Here is an 18,956-nt window from a genome sequence, read left to right on the forward strand (position 1 = left end):
GGAATCCCCATATACAGTCCCAGGTTTGGAGTCCCGATGTACAGTCCCAGGATTGGAATCCCCATGTAGATTCCCAGGGTTGTAATCACCAGGATTAATCCAAGGGTTGGAATCCCCATGTACAGTCCCAGGGTTGTAATCCCCATGTACAGTCTCAGGTTTAGCATCCACATCTACAGTCCCAGATTTAGATCCCCATGTACAATCCCATGTTTGGAATCCCCATGGATAATCTCAGGGTTAGAATCCCAAGGCTTAATCCCAGGGTTTAAATGCCCATGTACAGTCCCAGGGTTAGAATCCCCATGTACAGTCCCAGGTTTAGAATCGCCATGTACAATCCCAGGGTTGGGAACCCCATGTACAGTCCCAGGGTTGGATTCCACATGTACATTCCCCAGGTTAGTATCCCCATTTACAGTCCCAGGGTTGGAATCAACATGACAACTCCCAGGGTTAGAATCCCCATATACAGTCCCAGGTTTGGAATCCCCATGTACAGTCTCAGGTTAAAAACCCCCATGTACATTCCCAGATTTAGAATCCCCATGTACAGTCCCAGGTTTGGAATACCCATGAAGAATCTCAGGGTTAGAATCCCCAGGTTTAGTCCCAGGGTTTGAATGCCCATGTACAGTCCCAGGGTTGGAATCCCCATGTACAGTCTCAGGGTTAGAATTCCCATGTACAGCACCAGCTTTAGAATCCCCATGTACATTCCCAGGTTTAAAATCCCCATGTGCAGTCCCAGGGTTAGAATCCCTGTATACAGTCCCAGGGTTGGAATCCGCATGTACAGACGCAGGGTTGGAATCCCCATGTACAGTCCCAGGGCAGGAATACCCATGTACAATCCCAGGGTTGGAATCCCAGTGTACAGTCCCAGGGTTGAAATCCCCATGTACATTCCCAAGGCTGGAATGCCCAAGTACAGTCCTTGGGTTGGAATACCCATGTACAATCCCAGGGCTGGAATCCCCATGTACAGTCCCAGGGCTGGAATCCCCATGTACAGTCCCAGGATATAGAATCCCCATGTACAGTCCCAGGGTTGGAATCCCCATGTAAAGTCCCAGTATTAGAATCACCATGCACAATCCCAGGTTTAGAATCACCATTTGCAATCCCAGGTTTGGAAACCCCATGTACAGTCGCAGGGTTGGAATTCCCATTAATAGTCCCAGGAATGGAATCCCCATATACAGTCCCAGGTTTGGAATCGCCATGTACAGTCCGAGGGTTGGATTCCCCATGTACATTCCCAGGGTTAGTATCCCCATTTACAGTCCCAGGAATGGAATCCCCATATATAGTCCCAGGGTTGGAATCGCCATGTACAGTCCCAGGGCTGGAATTCCCATGTACAGTAACAGGGTTGGAATCCCCATGTACAGTCCCAGGGTTGGAATCCCCATGTACAGTTCCAGGATATAGAATCCCCATGTACACTCCCTTGGTTGGAATCGCCATTTACAGTCCCAAGACTTGAATCCCCATGTACAGTCCCCCAGATATAACCCCCATGTACAGTCCCAGGGTTTAAATCCCCATTTACAATCCCAGGATTGGAAACCCCATGTACAGTCCCAGGGTTGGAATCCCCATGTACATTACCAGGGTTAGAATCCCCAAGTACAGTACCAGTGTTAGAATCCCCATGTACAGTCCCAGGGTTGGAATCCCCATGTGCAGTCCCAGGGTTGGAATCCCCATGTACAATCCCAGGGTTTGAATTCCCATGTACAGCCCCAGGGTTTGAAACCCCATGTACAGTCCCAGGTTTGGAAACCCCATGTACTGTCCCAGGGTTGTAATCCACGTATACATTGCCAGGGTTAGAATCCCGAAATACAGTCCGAGGGTTAGAATCCCCATGTACAGTCCCAGGGTTGGTATCCCCATTAACAGTCCCAGGGTTGGAATCCCTATAGAGAGTCCCAGGGTTGGAATCGCCATGTGCAGTCCGAGGGTTGGATTCCCCATATACATTCCCAGGGTTAGAATCACTATGTGCAGTCCCAGGTTGGAATCCCCATGTACAGTACCAGGGCTGGAATCCCCATGTACAGTCCCAGGTTTGGCATCCCCATGTACAGTCCCAGGTTTGGAATCCCCATGTAGATTCCGAGGGTTAGAATCACCAGGATATGTCTCGGGTTTGGAATCCCCATGTACAGTCCCAGTTTTGAAATACCCATGTACAGTCCCAGGATTAGTATCCCCATGTACAGTCCCAGGGTTTGAATGCCCATGTACAGTCCCAGCGTTGGAATCCCCATGTACCGTCCCAGCGTTGGAATCCCCATGTACAGTCCCAGGGTTGGAATCTCCATGTACAGTCCCAGGGTTGGAATCAGCATGTGCAGTCCCAGGGCCGGAATGCCCTTGTACTGTCCCAGGTTTGGAATCCCCATGTATAGTACCACGGTTGGAATCCCCATGTACAGTCCCAGGGCAGGAAACCCCATGTACAGTCCCTGTTTTGGAAGCCCCATGCAGAGTCCCAGGGTGGGAATCCACATTGACAGTCCCAGGATTAGAATTTCCAAGTACAGCCCCAGTGTTGGAATCCCCATGTACAGTCCAACGGTTACAAGCCCCAAGTACAGTCCCTGGGTTAAAATACCAATGCACAGTCCCAGGTTTAGAATCCTCATGTACAATCCCAGGGTTAGAATCCCCATGTACAGTCCCAGGGTTAGAATCCCAATATACAGTCCCAGGGTTGGAATCCCCCTGTACATTCCCATGGTTGGAATCCCCATGTACAATCCGAGGTTTGGAATCAACATGTACAGTCCCAGGAATGGAATCCCCATGAAGATTCACAGGGTTAGAATCCGCAGGTTCACTCCCAGGGTTGGAATGCCCATGTAAAGTCCTAGGGTTGGAATCCCCATGTACAGTCTCAGGGTTGGAATCCCCATGTAGAGTCCCAGAGTTGTAACCCCCATGTACAGTCCCAGGGTTGAAATCCCCATACGCAGTCCCAGGGTTGGAATCCCAATGTACATTTCCAGTGTTGGAATCCCCATTTACATTCCCTGGGTTAGAATCCCCATGTACAAGCCCAGGGTTGGAATCCCCATGTACAGTCCCAGGGTTGGAATACCCAAGGACAGTCCCAGGGTTGGAATCCCAATGTACAGTCCCAGTATTAGAATCCACATGTACAGTCCCAGGTTTAGAAACCCCATGTACATTCCCAGAGTAAGAAACCCCATGTACATTCCCAGAGTTCGAAACCCCATGTAATCTCCCAGGGTTGAAATCCCCATGTAGAGTCCCAGGGTTGTAATCCCCATGTAAAGTCCCAGTGTTAGAATCCCCATGTACAGTCCCATGGTTGGAATCCCCATGTACATTCCCAGTTTTGGAATCCCCATTTATAGTCCCTGGGTTAGAATCCCCATGTACAGTCCCAGGTTTAGAATCGCCATGTACAATCCCAGGGTTGGAAACCCCATGTACAGTCCCAGGGTTGGATTCCACATGTACATTCCCCAGGGTAGTATCCCCATTTACAGTCCCAGGGTTGGAATCCACATGTACAGTCCCAGGTTTGGAATCCCCATATACAGTCCCAGGTTTGGAGTCCCGATGTACAGTCCCAGGATTGGAATCCCCATGTAGATTCCCAGGGTTAGAATCACCAGGATTAATCCAAGGGTTGGAATCCCCATGTACAGTCCCAGGGTTGTAATCCCCATGTACAGTCTCAGGTTTAGCATCCACATCTACAGTCCCAGATTTAGATCCCCATGTACAATCCCATGTTTGGAATCCCCATGGATAATCTCAGGGTTAGAATCCCAAGGCTTAATCCCAGGGTTTAAATGCCCATGTACAGTCCCAGGGTTAGAATCCCCATGTGCAGTCCCAGGGTTATAATCCCCATATACAGTCCCAGGTTTGGAAACCCCATGTACAATCCCAGGGTTGGAATCCCCGTGTACAGTCCCAGGGTTGGAAACCCATGTAAAGTCCCAATGCTGGAATGTCCATGTACAGTCTCAGGTTTGGATCCCCATGTATAGTCCCGGGGTTGGATTCCCAATGTACAGTCCCTGTATTAGAATCCCCATGTAAAGTCCCAGGTTTAGAAACCTCATGTACATTCCCAGAGTTAGAAACCCCATGTAATCTCCCAGGGTTGGAATCCCCAAGTACAGTCCCAGGGTTGGTATTCCCATATACACTCCCAGGTTTGGAGTCCCCATGAATAGTCCCAGGGTTGGAATCCCCATGTAGAGTCCCAGGGTTGTAAACCCCATGTACAGTCCCAGGCTTGAAATCCCCATGCGCAGTCCCTGGGTTAGAATCCCCATGTACAGTCCCATGGTTGGAATCCCCATGTACATTCCCAGTGTTGGAATCCCCATTTACAGTCCCTGGGTTAGAATCCCCATGTCCAGTCACAGGTTTAGAATTGCCATGTACAATCCCAGGGTTGGAAAACCCATGTACAGTCCCAGGGTTGGAATTCCCCTAAATAGTCCCAGGAATGGAATCGCCGTATACAGTCCCAGGGTTGGAATCGCCATGTACAGTCAGAGTGTTGGATTCCCCATGTACATTCCCAGGGTTAGTATCCCCATTTACAGTCCCAGGGTTGGAATCCACATGTACAGTCCCAGGTTTGGAAACCCCATGTACTGTCCCAGGGTTGGAGTCCCCTTGTACAGTCCCAGGTTTGGAATCCCCATGTAGATTCCCAGGGTTAGAATCACCAGGATTAATCCAAGGGTTGGAATCCCCATGTACAGTCCCAGGGTTGTAATCCCTATGTAAATTCTCAGGTTTAGAATCCACATCTGCAGTCCCAGATTTAGAATCCCCATGTACAATCCCATGTTTGGAATCCCCATGAAGTATCTCAGGGTTAGAATCCCCAGGTTTAATCCCAGGGTTTGAATGCCCATGTACAGTCCCAGGTTTGGAATTCCCATGTACAGTCCCAGGGCTGGAATCCCCATGTACAGTCTTAGGTTTGGATCCCCATGTATAGTCCCAGGGCTGGAATCCCCATGGACAGTCCCAGGATATAGAATCCCCATGTACACTCCCAGGGTTGGAATCGCCATGTACAGTCCCAATACTTGAATCCCCATGTACCGTCCCAGGGTTTGAATCCCCATGTACAGTCCCAGGGTTGTAATCCCCATTTACATTCCTAGGTTTAGAAAGCCCATGTACATTTCCCGGGTTAGAATCTCCATGTACAGTCCCAGGGTTGCAATCCCCATGTACAGTCCCAGGGTTGTAATCCCTATGTAAATTCTCAGGTTTAGAATCCACATCTGCAGTCCCAGATTTAGAATCCCCATGTCCAGTCCCAGGTTTAGAATTGCCATGTACAATCCCAGGGTTGGAAACCCCATGTACAGTCCCAGGGTTGGAATTCCCCTAAATAGTCCCAGGAATGGAATCGCCGTATACAGTCCCAGGGTTGGAATCGCCATGTACAGTCAGAGTGTTGGATTCCCCATGTACATTCCCAGGGTTAGTATCCCCATTTACAGTCCCAGGGTTGGAATCCACATGTACAGTCCCAGGTTTGGAATCCCCATGTACTGTCCCAGGGTTGGAGTCCCCTTGTACAGTCCCAGGTTTGGAATCCCCATGTAGATTCCCAGGGTTAGAATCACCAGGATTAATCCAAGGGTTGGAATCCCCATGTACAGTCCCAGGGTTGTAATCCCTATGTAAATTCTCAGGTTTAGAATCCACATCTGCAGTCCCAGATTTAGAATCCCCATGTACAATCCCATGTTTGGAATCCCCATGAAGTATCTCAGGGTTAGAATCCCCATGTTTAATCCCAGGGTTTGAATGCCCATGTACAGTCCCAGGTTTGGAATTCCCATGTACAGTCCCAGGGCTGGAATCCCCATGGACAGTCCCAGGATATAGAATCCCCATGTACACTCCCAGGGTTGGAATCGCCATGTACAGTCCCAATACTTGAATCCCTATGTACCGTCCCAGGGTTTGAATCCCCATGTACAGTCCCAGGGTTGTAATCCCCATTTACATTCCTAGGTTTAGAAAGCCCATGTACATTTCCCGGGTTAGAATCTCCATGTACAGTCCCAGGGTTGCAATCCCCATGTACATTCCCAGGGTTGGAATTCCCATGTATAGTCCCTGGGTTAGAATCCCCATTTACAGTGCCAGTGTTGGAATCCCAATGTAAAATCCAAGGGTCAGAATCCCCATGTATAGTCCCAGTTTTGGTTTCCCCATGTACAGTCCCAGGTTTAGAATCCCCATGTACAGTCCCAGGGTTGGAATCCCCATGCACAATCCCAGGATTAGAATTCCCATTTACATTCCCAGTGTTGGAATCCCCACGAACAGTCCCAGGGATGTCATCCCCATGTACAGTCCCAGGGTTGGTATCCCCATTAAGAGTCCCATGGTTGGAATCCCCATACACAGTCCCAGGTTTGGAATCGCCATGTACAGTCAGAGGGTTGGATTCCCCATATACATTCCCAGGGTTAGAATCCCGATGTACAGTCCCAGCGTTGGAATCCCCATGTACCGTCCCAGCGTTGGAATCCCCATGTACAGTCCCAGGTTGGAATCAGCATGTGCAGTCCCAGGGCCGGAATGCCCTTGTACTGTCCCAGGTTTGGAATCCCCATGTATAGTACCACGGTTGGAATCCCCATGTACATTCCCAGGGCAGGAAACCCCATGTACAGTCCCTGTTTTGGAAGCCCCATGCAGAGTCCCAGGGTGGGAATCCACATTGACAGTCCCAGGATTAGAATTCCCAAGTACAGCCCCAGTGTTGGAATCCCCATGTACAGTCCAACGGTTACAAGCCCCAAGTACAGTCCCTGGGTTAAAATACCAAAGCACAGTCCCAGGTTTAGAATCCTCATGTACAATCCCAGGGTTAGAATCCCCATGTACAGTCCCAGGGTTAGAATCCCAATATACAGTCCCAGGGTTGGAATCCCCCTGTACATTCCCATGGTTGGAATCCCCATGTACAATCCGAGGTTTGGAATCAACATGTACAGTCCCAGGAATGGAATCCCCATGAAGATTCACAGGGTTAGAATCCGCAGGTTCACTCCCAGGGTTGGAATGCCCATGTAAAGTCCTAGGGTTGGAATCCCCATGTACAGTCTCAGGGTTGGAATCCCCATGTAGAGTCCCAGATCCCAGAATTGTAATCCCCATGTACAGTCCCAGGGTTGAAATCCCCATACGCAGTCCCAGGGTTGGAATCCCAATGTACATTTCCAGTGTTGGAATCCCCATTTACATTCCCTGGGTTAGAATCCCCATGTACAAGCCCAGGGTTGGAATCCCCATGTACAGTCCCAGGGTTGGAATACCCAAGGACAGTCCCAGGGTTGGAATCCCAATGTACAGTCCCAGTATTAGAATCCACATGTACAGTCCCAGGTTTAGAAACCCCATGTACATTCCCAGAGTAAGAAACCCCATGTACATTCCCAGAGTTCGAAACCCCATGTAATCTCCCAGGGTTGAAATCCCCATGTAGAGTCCCAGGGTTGTAATCCCCATGTAAAGTCCCAGTGTTAGAATCCCCATGTACAGTCCCATGGTTGGAATCCCCATGTACATTCCCAGTTTTGGAATCCCCATTTATAGTCCCTGGGTTAGAATCCCCATGTACAGTCCCAGGTTTAGAATCGCCATGTACAATCCCAGGGTTGGAAACCCCATGTACAGTCCCAGGGTTGGATTCCACATGTACATTCCCCAGGGTAGTATCCCCATTTACAGTCCCAGGGTTGGAATCCACATGTACAGTCCCAGGTTTGGAATCCTCTTTTACAGTCCCAGGTTTGGAGTCCCGATGTACAGTCCCAGGATTGGAATCCCCATGTAGATTCCCAGGGTTGTAATCACCAGGATTAATCCAAGGGTTGGAATCCCCATGTACAGTCCCAGGGTTGTAATCCCCATGTACAGTCTCAGGTTTAGCATCCACATCTACAGTCCCAGATTTAGATCCCCATGTACAATCCCATGTTTGGAATCCCCATGAATAATCTCAGGGTTAGAATCCCAAGGCTTAATCCCAGGGTTTAAATGCCCATGTACAGTCCCAGGGTTAGAATCCCCATGTGCAGTCCCAGGGTTATAATCCCCATATACAGTCCCAGGTTTGGAAACCCCATGTACAATCCCAGGGTTGGAATCCCCGTGTACAGTCCCAGGGTTGGAAACCCATGTAAAGTCCCAATGCTGGAATGTCCATGTACAGTCTCAGGTTTGGATCCCCATGTATAGTCCCAGGGTTGGATTCCCAATGTACAGTCCCTGTATTAGAATCCCCATGTAAAGTCCCAGGTTTAGAAACCTCATGTACATTCCCAGAGTTAGAAACCCCATGTAATCTCCCAGGGTTGGAATCCCCAAGTACAGTCCCAGGGTTGGTATTCCCATATACACTCCCAGGTTTGGAGTCCCCATGAATAGTCCCAGGGTTGGAATCCCCATGTAGAGTCCCAGGGTTGTAAACCCCATGTACAGTCCCAGGCTTGAAATCCCCATGCGCAGTCCCTGGGTTAGAATCCCCATGTACAGTCCCATGGTTGGAATCCCCATGTACATTCCCAGTGTTGGAATCCCCATTTACAGTCCCTGGGTTAGAATCCCCATGTCCAGTCCCAGGTTTAGAATTGCCATGTACAATCCCAGGGTTGGAAAACCCATGTACAGTCCCAGGGTTGGAATTCCCCTAAATAGTCCCAGGAATGGAATCGCCGTATACAGTCCCAGGGTTGGAATCGCCATGTACAGTCAGAGTGTTGGATTCCCCATGTACATTCCCAGGGTTAGTATCCCCATTTACAGTCCCAGGGTTGGAATCCACATGTACAGTCCCAGGTTTGGAATCCCCATGTACTGTCCCAGGGTTGGAGTCCCCTTGTACAGTCCCAGGTTTGGAATCCCCATGTAGATTCCCAGGGTTAGAATCACCAGGATTAATCCAAGGGTTGGAATCCCCATGTACAGTCCCAGGGTTGTAATCCCTATGTAAATTCTCAGGTTTAGAATCCACATCTGCAGTCCCAGATTTAGAATCCCCATGTACAATCCCATGTTTGGAATCCCCATGAAGTATCTCAGGGTTAGAATCCCCATGTTTAATCCCAGGGTTTGAATGCCCATGTACAGTCCCAGGTTTGGAATTCCCATGTACAGTCCCAGGGCTGGAATCCCCATGTACAGTCTTAGGTTTGGATCCCCATGTATAGTCCCAGGGCTGGAATCCCCATGGACAGTCCCAGGATATAGAATCCCCATGTACACTCCCAGGGTTGGAATCGCCATGTACAGTCCCAATACTTGAATCCCCATGTACCGTCCCAGGGTTTGAATCCCCATGTACAGTCCCAGGGTTGTAATCCCCATTTACATTCCTAGGTTTAGAAAGCCCATGTACATTTCCCGGGTTAGAATCTCCATGTACAGTCCCAGGGTTGCAATCCCCATGTACAGTCCCAGGGTTGTAATCCCTATGTAAATTCTCAGGTTTAGAATCCACATCTGCAGTCCCAGATTTAGAATCCCCATGTCCAGTCCAAGGTTTAGAATTGCCATGTACAATCCCAGGGTTGGAAACCCCATGTACAGTCCCAGGGTTGGAATTCCCCTAAATAGTCCCAGGAATGGAATCGCCGTATACAGTCCCAGGGTTGGAATCGCCATGTACAGTCAGAGTGTTGGATTCCCCATGTACATTCCCAGGGTTAGTATCCCCATTTACAGTCCCAGGGTTGGAATCCACATGTACAGTCCCAGGTTTGGAATCCCCATGTACTGTCCCAGGGTTGGAGTCCCCTTGTACAGTCCCAGGTTTGGAATCCCCATGTAGATTCCCAGGGTTAGAATCACCAGGATTAATCCAAGGGTTGGAATCCCCATGTACAGTCCCAGGGTTGTAATGCCTATGTAAATTCTCAGGTTTAGAATCCACATCTGCAGTCCCAGATTTAGAATCCCCATGTACAATCCCATGTTTGGAATCCCCATGAAGTATCTCAGGGTTAGAATCCCCATGTTTAATCCCAGGGTTTGAATGCCCATGTACAGTCCCAGGTTTGGAATTCCCATGTACAGTCCCAGGGCTGGAATCCCCATGTACAGTCTTAGGTTTGGATCCCCATGTATAGTCCCAGGGCTGGAATCCCCATGGACAGTCCCAGGATATAGAATCCCCATGTACACTCCCAGGGTTGGAATCGCCATGTACAGTCCCAATACTTGAATCCCCATGTACCGTCCCAGGGTTTGAATCCCCATGTACAGTCCCAGGGTTGTATTCCCCATTTACATTCCTAGGTTTAGAAAGCCCATGTACATTTCCCGGGTTAGAATCTCCATGTACAGTCCCAGGGTTGCAATCCCCATGTACATTCCCAGGGTTGGAATTCCCATGTATAGTCCCTGGGTTAGAATCCCCATTTACAGTGCCAGTGCTGGAATCCCAATGTAAAATCCAAGGGTCAGAATCCCCATGTATAGTCCCAGTTTTGGTTTCCCCATGTACCGTCCCAGGTTTAGAATCCCCATGTACAGTCCCAGGGTTGGAATCCCCATGCACAATCCCAGGATTAGAATTCCCATTTACATTCCCAGTGTTGGAATCCCCACGAACAGTCCCAGGGATGTCATCCCCATGTACAGTCCCAGGGTTGGTATCCCCATTAAGAGTCCCATGGTTGGAATCCCCATACACAGTCCCAGGTTTGGAATCGCCATGTACAGTCAGAGGGTTGGATTCCCCATATACATTCCCAGGGATAGAATCCCGATGTGCAGTGCCAGGGTTGGAACCCACATGTACAGTCCCTGGGTTGGAATCCCCATGTACACTCCCAGGGTTGGAATCCCCATGTAGATTCTGAGGGTTAGAATCACCAGGATATGTCTCAGGGTTGGAATCCCCATGTACAGTCCCAGGTTTAGAATCCCCCTGTACATTCCCATGGTTGGAATCCCCATGTACAATCCGAGGTTTGGAATCAACATGTATCATCCCAGGTTTGGAATCCCCATGAAGATTCCCAAGGGTTAGAATCCGCAGGTTTAGTCCCAGGGTTGGAATGCCCATGTAAAGTCCCAAGCATGTTTGCCGATAATGACATCGAGGTATACGCATCCACATTGCTATTTTACATTAACAGTTGCGTCGAGGTCGTCACGACCCATAAAAATATCAAGACATACCCCAACCAGAAACCCTGGATGAACGGAGAGGTCCGCTCGCTTTTGAAAGCACGCGACGCAGCATTTAAATCTGGCGACGCGGCGGCTTACAGTGCAGCTAGGACCAACCTAAAAAAGGGTATCAGGACTGCCAAAAGGAAACAGACACTGCGGATAGAGGATCATTTCCACAACAACTCGGACCCCCGGCGCATGTGGCAAGGCATCCAGTCCATCACTGACTACAAGAGCAAAAACACCAGCCCCCCGGTTAGCGATGCCTCCCTTCCGGAGGAGCTTAACAACTTCTACGCTCGCTTTGACAGGGACAACAGGGAGCCGGCTACCAAAGCCTTGCCATCCCTGGAAGACCAGGTGCTCACTCTGTCGACCTCCAACGTAAGGGTTGATCTACGCGGAGTGAACACACGAAAGGCTGCTGGACCGGATAGCATCCCTGGACGGGTACTCAAGGAATGTGCTGATCAGCTGGCTGATGTCTTCACTGCCATCTTCAACCTATCATTGGCCCAGGCAGTAGTCCCTACATGCTTCAAGACCGCTACCATTATTCCTGTGCCAAAACAAACGGCTGTGACGTGCCTGAATGACTATCGACCTGTCGCACTCACACGCATCATAATGAAGTGTTTCGAGAGACTGGTCCTGGCTCACATCAAAGCCAGTGTTCCCACCTCTCTTGACCAACACCAGTTTGCCTATTGTGCAAACAGATCAACGGAGGATGCAATCGCAACTGCTCTACACTCTGCACTGAATCACTTAGATGGTAAAGAGACCTACATCAGAATGCTGTTCATAGACTACAGCTCAGCATTCAACACTATCGTCCCCAACAAGCTGGCCACCAAACTCCACACTCTTGGCCTGAACACTTCCCTCTGCAATTGGACCCTGGATTTCCTAACAAACAGACCCCAGTCTGTCAAATTAGGTAACCACACCTCCCCCCCGACCCTGAACACGGGGGCCCCACAAGGGTGTGTACTGAGCCCATTCCTCTACTCCCTCTTCACCCACGACTGTGTGGCTGTTCATGGTTCCAACACCATCATCATGTTTGCGGATGATACCACGGTAGTAGGCCAGATCCCCAACAACGATGAGTCAGCCTACAGGGAGGAGGTCCAGCATCTCGTGAAGTGGTGCGCCGATAACAACCTGGCCCTTAACATCAAGAAAACCAAAGAAATCATTGTGCACTTCAGGAAGTCTAAAGGCAGAAGTCACACCCCCATGCACATCAATGGGGCTGTGGTGGAAAGGGTGGACAGCTTTAAGTTCCTCGGAGTCCACATCATGGAAGACCTCTCCTGGTCCCTCAATACCTCCTCTCTGGTGAAGAAGGCCCAGCAGTGCCTATATTTCCTAAGGAGGCTGAAGGGATGTAACCTGTCACCCCTGATCCTCTCTAACTTTTACCGCTGCACAATAGAGAGCATCCTGATGAATTGTATCACAGTATGGTATGGCAGCTGTAGCTACTATGATTGGAAAGCCCTGCAGCGGGTAGTCAAAACTGCCCAACGCATTACCGGCACCCGGCTACCGACCATAGAGAACATATACCAGAAACGCTGTTTACGGAGGTCACGGTCCATCATCAAAGACCCTACACACCCGAGCCTCAGTCTGTTCGCCCTCCTGCCATCTGGGAGATGCCACAGAGGCATTCGCACCTGTACGACCAGATTTAGGAACAGCTTCTTTCCCAGGGCTGTCATCCTACTGATCTCCACAAATAAACTCTAAAGCCTGCACATCTGCCAATGCACTTTATTATGGTTATGTTTATGTTAATGTATTACAAGCCAAATGTATGTTGAATGTTTAAATGTCTTAATCTAAATGTACACACTCGGGAGCCGCAAGCCTACATTTCGTTGTACTGCACTTGTGCACCAACAATGAAAATAAAGTTGATTATGATTATGATGATGATTATGAGGGTTGGAATCCCCATGTACAGTCTCAGGGTTAGAATTCCCATGTACAGTCCCAGGTTTAGAATCTGCTTGTCCAGTCCCAGGGTTAGAATCCCCATGTACAGTCCCAGGGTTAGTATCCCCATGTATAGTCCCAGGGCAGGAAAACTCATGTACAGTCCCAGGGGTGGAATCCCCATGTACAATCCCAGGGTTGGAATCCCCAATTACAGTCCCAGGGTTGGAATCCCCATGTACAGTCCCAGGTTTGGAATCCCCATGTACAGTCCCAGGTTTAGAATCCCCATGTGCATTCCCAGGGTTAGAAACTCCACCTAATGTACCAGGGTTGGAATCCCCAAGTACAGTCCCTGGGTTGGTATCCCCATGCGCAGTCCCAGGGATGGAAACCACATGTAAAGTCCCAGTATTAGAATCCCCATGTCCAGTCCCAGGTTTAGAATCACCATGTGCAATCCCAGGATTGGATACCCCATGTACAGTCGCAAGGTTGGAATTCCCATTAGTAGTCCCAGGAATGGAATCCCCATATACGGTCCCAGGGTTGGAATTGCCATGTACAGTCCGAGGGTTGGATTCCCCATGTACATTCCCAGGGTTAGTATCCCCATTTGCAGTCCCAGGGTTGGAATCCACATGTACATTCCCAGGGTTGGAATCCCCATGTACAGTCCCACAGTTGAAGTCCCCATGTACACTCCCAGGTTTGGAATCCCCATGTAGATTGCCAGGGTTAGAATCACCAGGATTAGTCCAAGGGTTGGAATCACCATGTACCGTCCCAGGGTTGGAATACCCATGTACAGTCTCAGGTATGGAACCCCCATGTACAGTCCCAGATAAAGAATCCCCATGTACAGTCCCATGTTTGGAATCCCCATGATAAATCTCAGGGTTAGAATCCCAAGGTTTAGTCCCAGGGCTTGAATGCCCATTTAAATTCCCAGGGTTGGAATCCCCATGTACAGTCTCAGGGTTAAAATCCCCATTTACAGTCCCAGGTTTGGAAACCCCATGTACAGTCCCAGTGTTGGAATCCCCATGTACATTACCAGGGTTAGAATACCCTAGTACATTCCCAGGGTCAGAATCCCCATGTACAGTCCCAGGGTTAGAATCCTAATATACAGTCCCAGGGTTGGAATCCCCCTGTACATTCCCATGGTTGGAATCCCCATGTACAATCCGAGGTTTGGAATCAGCATGTACTGTCAAAGGATTGGAATCCCCATGAAGATTCCCAGGGTTAGAATCCGCAGGTTCAGTCCCAGGGTTGGAATATCTATGTAAACTCCCAGGGTTGGAATCCCCATGTACAGTCTCAGGGTTAGAATTCCCATGTACAGTCCCAGGTTTAGAATCATCATGTACAGTCCCAGGGTTAGAATCCCCATGTACAGCCCCAGGGATAGAATCCCCATATACAGTCCCAGGGATGGAATCCCCATGTACAGTCCCAGGATTGGAACCCCATGTACAGTCCCATGGCAGGAATCCCCATACACAAGCCCAGGGTTGGAATCCCCATGTACAGTCCCAGGGTTGGAATCCCAATGTACAGTCCCAGTGTTAGAATCCCCATGTACAGTCCCAGCTTTAGAAACCCCATGTACATTCCCAGAGTTAGAAACCCCATGTAATCACCCAGGGTTGGAATCCCCATGTACAGTCCCAGGGTTGGTATCCCCATATACATTCCCAGATATGGAATCCCCACGAATAGTCCCAGGGTTGGAATCCCCATTTAGAGTCCCAGGGTTGTAATCCCCATGTCAAGTCCCAGGGTTGAAATCCCCATGCGCAGACCCAGGGTTAGAATCCCCATATACAGTCCCATGCTTGGAATTCCCATGTACAGTCCCAGGGCAGGAAACCCCATGTACAATCCTAGGGTTGGAATCCCCAATTACAGTCCCAGGGTTGGAATCCCCATGTACAGTCCCAGGTTTGGAATCCCCATGTACAGTCCCAGGTTTAGAATTCCCATGTGCATTCCCAGGGTTAGAAACTCCACCTAATGTACCAGGGTTGGAATCCCCAAATACAGTCCCTGGGTTGGTAACCCCATGCGCAGTCCCAGGGATGGAAACCACATGTAAAGTCCCAGTATTAGAATCCCCATGTCCAGTCCCAGGTTTAGAATCACCATGTGCAATCCCAGGATTGGATACCCCATGTACAGTCGCAAAGTTGGAATTCCCATTAATAGTCCCAGGAATGGAATCCCCATATACAGTCGCAGGGTTGGAATCGCCATGTACAGCCCGAGGGTTGGATTCCCCATGTACATTCCCAGGGTTAATATCCCCATTTGCAGTCCCAGGGTTGGAATCCACATGTACATTCCCACAGTTGGAGTCCCCATGTACACTCCCAGGTTTGGAATCCCCATGTAGATTGCCAGGGTTAGAATCACCAGGATTAGTCCAAGGGTTGGAATCACCATGTACCGCCCCAGGGTTGGAAAACCCATGTACAGTCTCACTTATGGAAGCCCCATGTACAGTCCCAGATTAAGAATCCCCATGTACAGTCCCATGTTTGGAATCCCCATGAGGAATCTCAGGGTTAGAATCCCAAGGTTTAGTCCCAGGGCTTGAATGCCCATTTAAATTCCCAGGGTTGGAATCCCCATGTACAGTCTCAGGGTTAAAATCCCCATTTACAGTCCCAGGTTTGGAAACCCCATGTACAGTCCCAGTGTTGGAATCCCCATGTACATTACCAGGGTTAGAATACCCTAGTACAGTCCCAGGGTTAGAATCCCCATGTACAGTCCCAGGGTTAGAATCCTAATATACAGTCCCAGGGTTGGAATCCCCCTGTACATTCCCATGGTTGGAATCCCCATGTACAATCCGAGGTTTGGAATCAGCATGTACAGTCAAAGGATTGGAATCCCCATGAAGAATCCCAGGGTTGGAATCCGCAGGTTAAGTCCCAGGGTTGGAATATCTATGTAAACTCCCAGGGTTGGAATCCCCATGTACAGTCTCAGGGTTAGAATTCCCATGTACAGTCCCAGGTTTAGAATCATCATGTACAGTCCCAGGGTTAGAATCCCCATGTACAGCCCCAGGGATAGAATCCCCATATACAGTCCCAGGGATGGAATCCACATGTACAGCCCCAGGATTGGAATCCTCATGTACAGTCCCAGGGCAGGAATCCCCATGCACAAGCCCAGGGATGGAATCCCCATGTACAGTCCCAGGGTTGGAATCCCCAAGGACAGTCCCAGGGTTGGAATCCCAATGTACAGTCCCAGTATTAGAATCCCCATGTACAGTCCCAGCTTTAGGAACCCCATGTACATTCCCAGAGTCAGAAACCCCATGTAATCACCCAGGGTTGGAATCCCTATGTACAGTCTCAGGGTTGGTATCCCCATATACATTCTCAGGTATGGAATCCCCACGAATAGTCCCAGGGTTGGAATCCCCATTTAGAGTCCCAGGGTTGTAAACCCCATGTCAAGTCCCAGGGTTGAAATCCCCATGCGCAGACCCAGGGTTCGAATCCCCATGTACAGTCCCATGCTTGGAATCCCCATGTACATTCCCAGTGTTCGAATCCCCATTTACAGTCCCTGGGTTAGAATCACCATGTACAGTCCCAGGTTTAGAATCGCCATGTGCAATCCCAGGGTTGGAAACCCCATGTACAGTCCCAGGGTTGTAATTCCCATGAATAGTCCCAGGAATGGTATCCCCATATACAGTCCCAGGGTTGGAATCGCCATGTACAGTCCGAGGGTTGGATTCCCCATGTACATTCCCAGGGTTAGAATCACCAGGATTAATCCAGGGGTTGGAATCCCCATGTACAGTCCCAGGGTTGTAATCCCCATGTACTGTCTAAGGTTTAGAATCCACATCTACAGTCCCAGATTTAGCATCCCCATGTACAGTCCCATGTTTGGAATCCCCATGAAGAATCTCAGGGTTAGAATCCCCAGGTTTAATCCCAGGGTTTGAATGCCCATGTACAGTCCCAGAGTTGGAATCCCCATATAATGTCCCAGGGCTGGAAACCCCATGTACAGTCTCAGGGTTGGAATCCCCATGTACAGTACCAGGGCTCGAATCCCAAGTACAGTCTCAGTGTTGGTATCCCCATGTACAGCCCCAGGGTTGCAATCCCCATGTACAGTCCCAGGTTTGGAATTCCCATGTATAGTCCCTGGGTTAGAATCCCCATGTACAGTGCCAGTGTTGGAATCCCAATGTAAAAACCAAGGTTCAGAATCCTCAAGTATAGTCCTTGTTTTGGAAGCCCCATGTACAGACCCAGGTTTGGAATCACTGTGTACAATCCCCGGGTTAGAATCCCCATGTGCAGTCCCAGGGATGGAATCCCCACGAACAGTCCCAGGTTTGGAATACCCATGTGCAGTCCCAGGGTTAGAATCTCCATGGACATTCCCAGGGTTAGAATCCCAATGTACAGTCCCAGGGTTAGAATCCCCATGAACAGTCCCAGTGTTGGCATCCCCATGTACAGTCACAGGGTTGGTATCCCCATTAACAGTCCCAGGGTTGGCATACCCATGTACAGTCACAGGGTTGCTATCCCCATTAACAGACCCATGGTTGGAATCCCCATATACAGTCCCAGGGTTGGAATCGCCATGTACAGTCAGAGGTTTGGATTCCCCATGTACATTCCCAGGGTTAGAATCCCCATGTGCAGTGCCAGGGTTGGAATCCACATGTACAGTCCCTGGGTTGGAATCCCCATGTACACTCCCAGGTTTGGAATCCCCATGTAGATTCTGAGTGTTAGAATTACCAGGATATGCCTCAGGGTTGGAATCGCCATGTAGATTCTGAGGGTTAGAATCACCAGGATATGTCTCAGGGTTGGAATCCCCATGTAAAGTCCCAGGTATAGAATCCCCCTGTACATTCTCATGGTTGGAATCCCCATGTACAATCCGAGGTTTGGAATCAACATGTACCGTCCCAAATTTGGATTCGCCATGAAGATTCCCAGGGTTAGAATCCACAGGTTAAGTCCCAGGGTTGGAATGCCCATGTAAAGTCCCAGGGTTGGAATCCCCATGTACAGTCTCAGGGTTAGAATTCCCATTTACAGTCCCAGGCTTAGAATCCCAATGTCCAGTCCCAGGGTTAGAATACCCATGTACAGTCCTAGGGTTAGTATCACCATATACAGTCCCAGGGATGGAATCCCAATGTACAGTCCCAGGCTTGGAGTCCCCATGTACAGTCCCAGGGCAGGAAACACCATGTATAATCCCAGGGTTGGAATCCCCATTTACAGTCCCAGGGATACAATCCCCATGTACAGTCCCAGGTTTAGAATCCCCATGTGCATTCCCAGGGTTAGAAACCCCATCTAATGTCCCAGGGTTGGAATCCCCAAGTACAGTCCCAGGGTTGGTATCCCCATGTACAATCCCAGGTTTGCAATCCCCATGTACATTCCCATGATTGGAATCCCCATGTGCAATCCCAGGTTTGGAAACCCCATGTAGAGTCGCATAGTTGGAATCCCCATATACATTCCCAGTGTTGGAATCCCCATTTACAGTCCCAGGGTTAGAATCCCCATGTACAGTCCCAGTGTAGTTATCCCCATTAACAGTCCCAGGGTTGGAATTCCCATGTACATTCATAGGGTTGCAATCTCCATGTACAGTCCCAGGTTTGGAATCTCCATGTAGATTCCCAGGATTAGGATCACCAGGATTTGTCTCAGGGTTAGATGCCCCAAGTACAGTTCCAGGGTTAGAATCCCCATTTACAGTCCCAGGGTTGG

Source organism: Somniosus microcephalus, chromosome 4, assembly GCF_052327205.1.
Source record: "Somniosus microcephalus isolate GS21.2 chromosome 4, FLI_Smic_1.0, whole genome shotgun sequence".
NCBI lineage: Eukaryota > Metazoa > Chordata > Chondrichthyes > Squaliformes > Somniosidae > Somniosus > Somniosus microcephalus.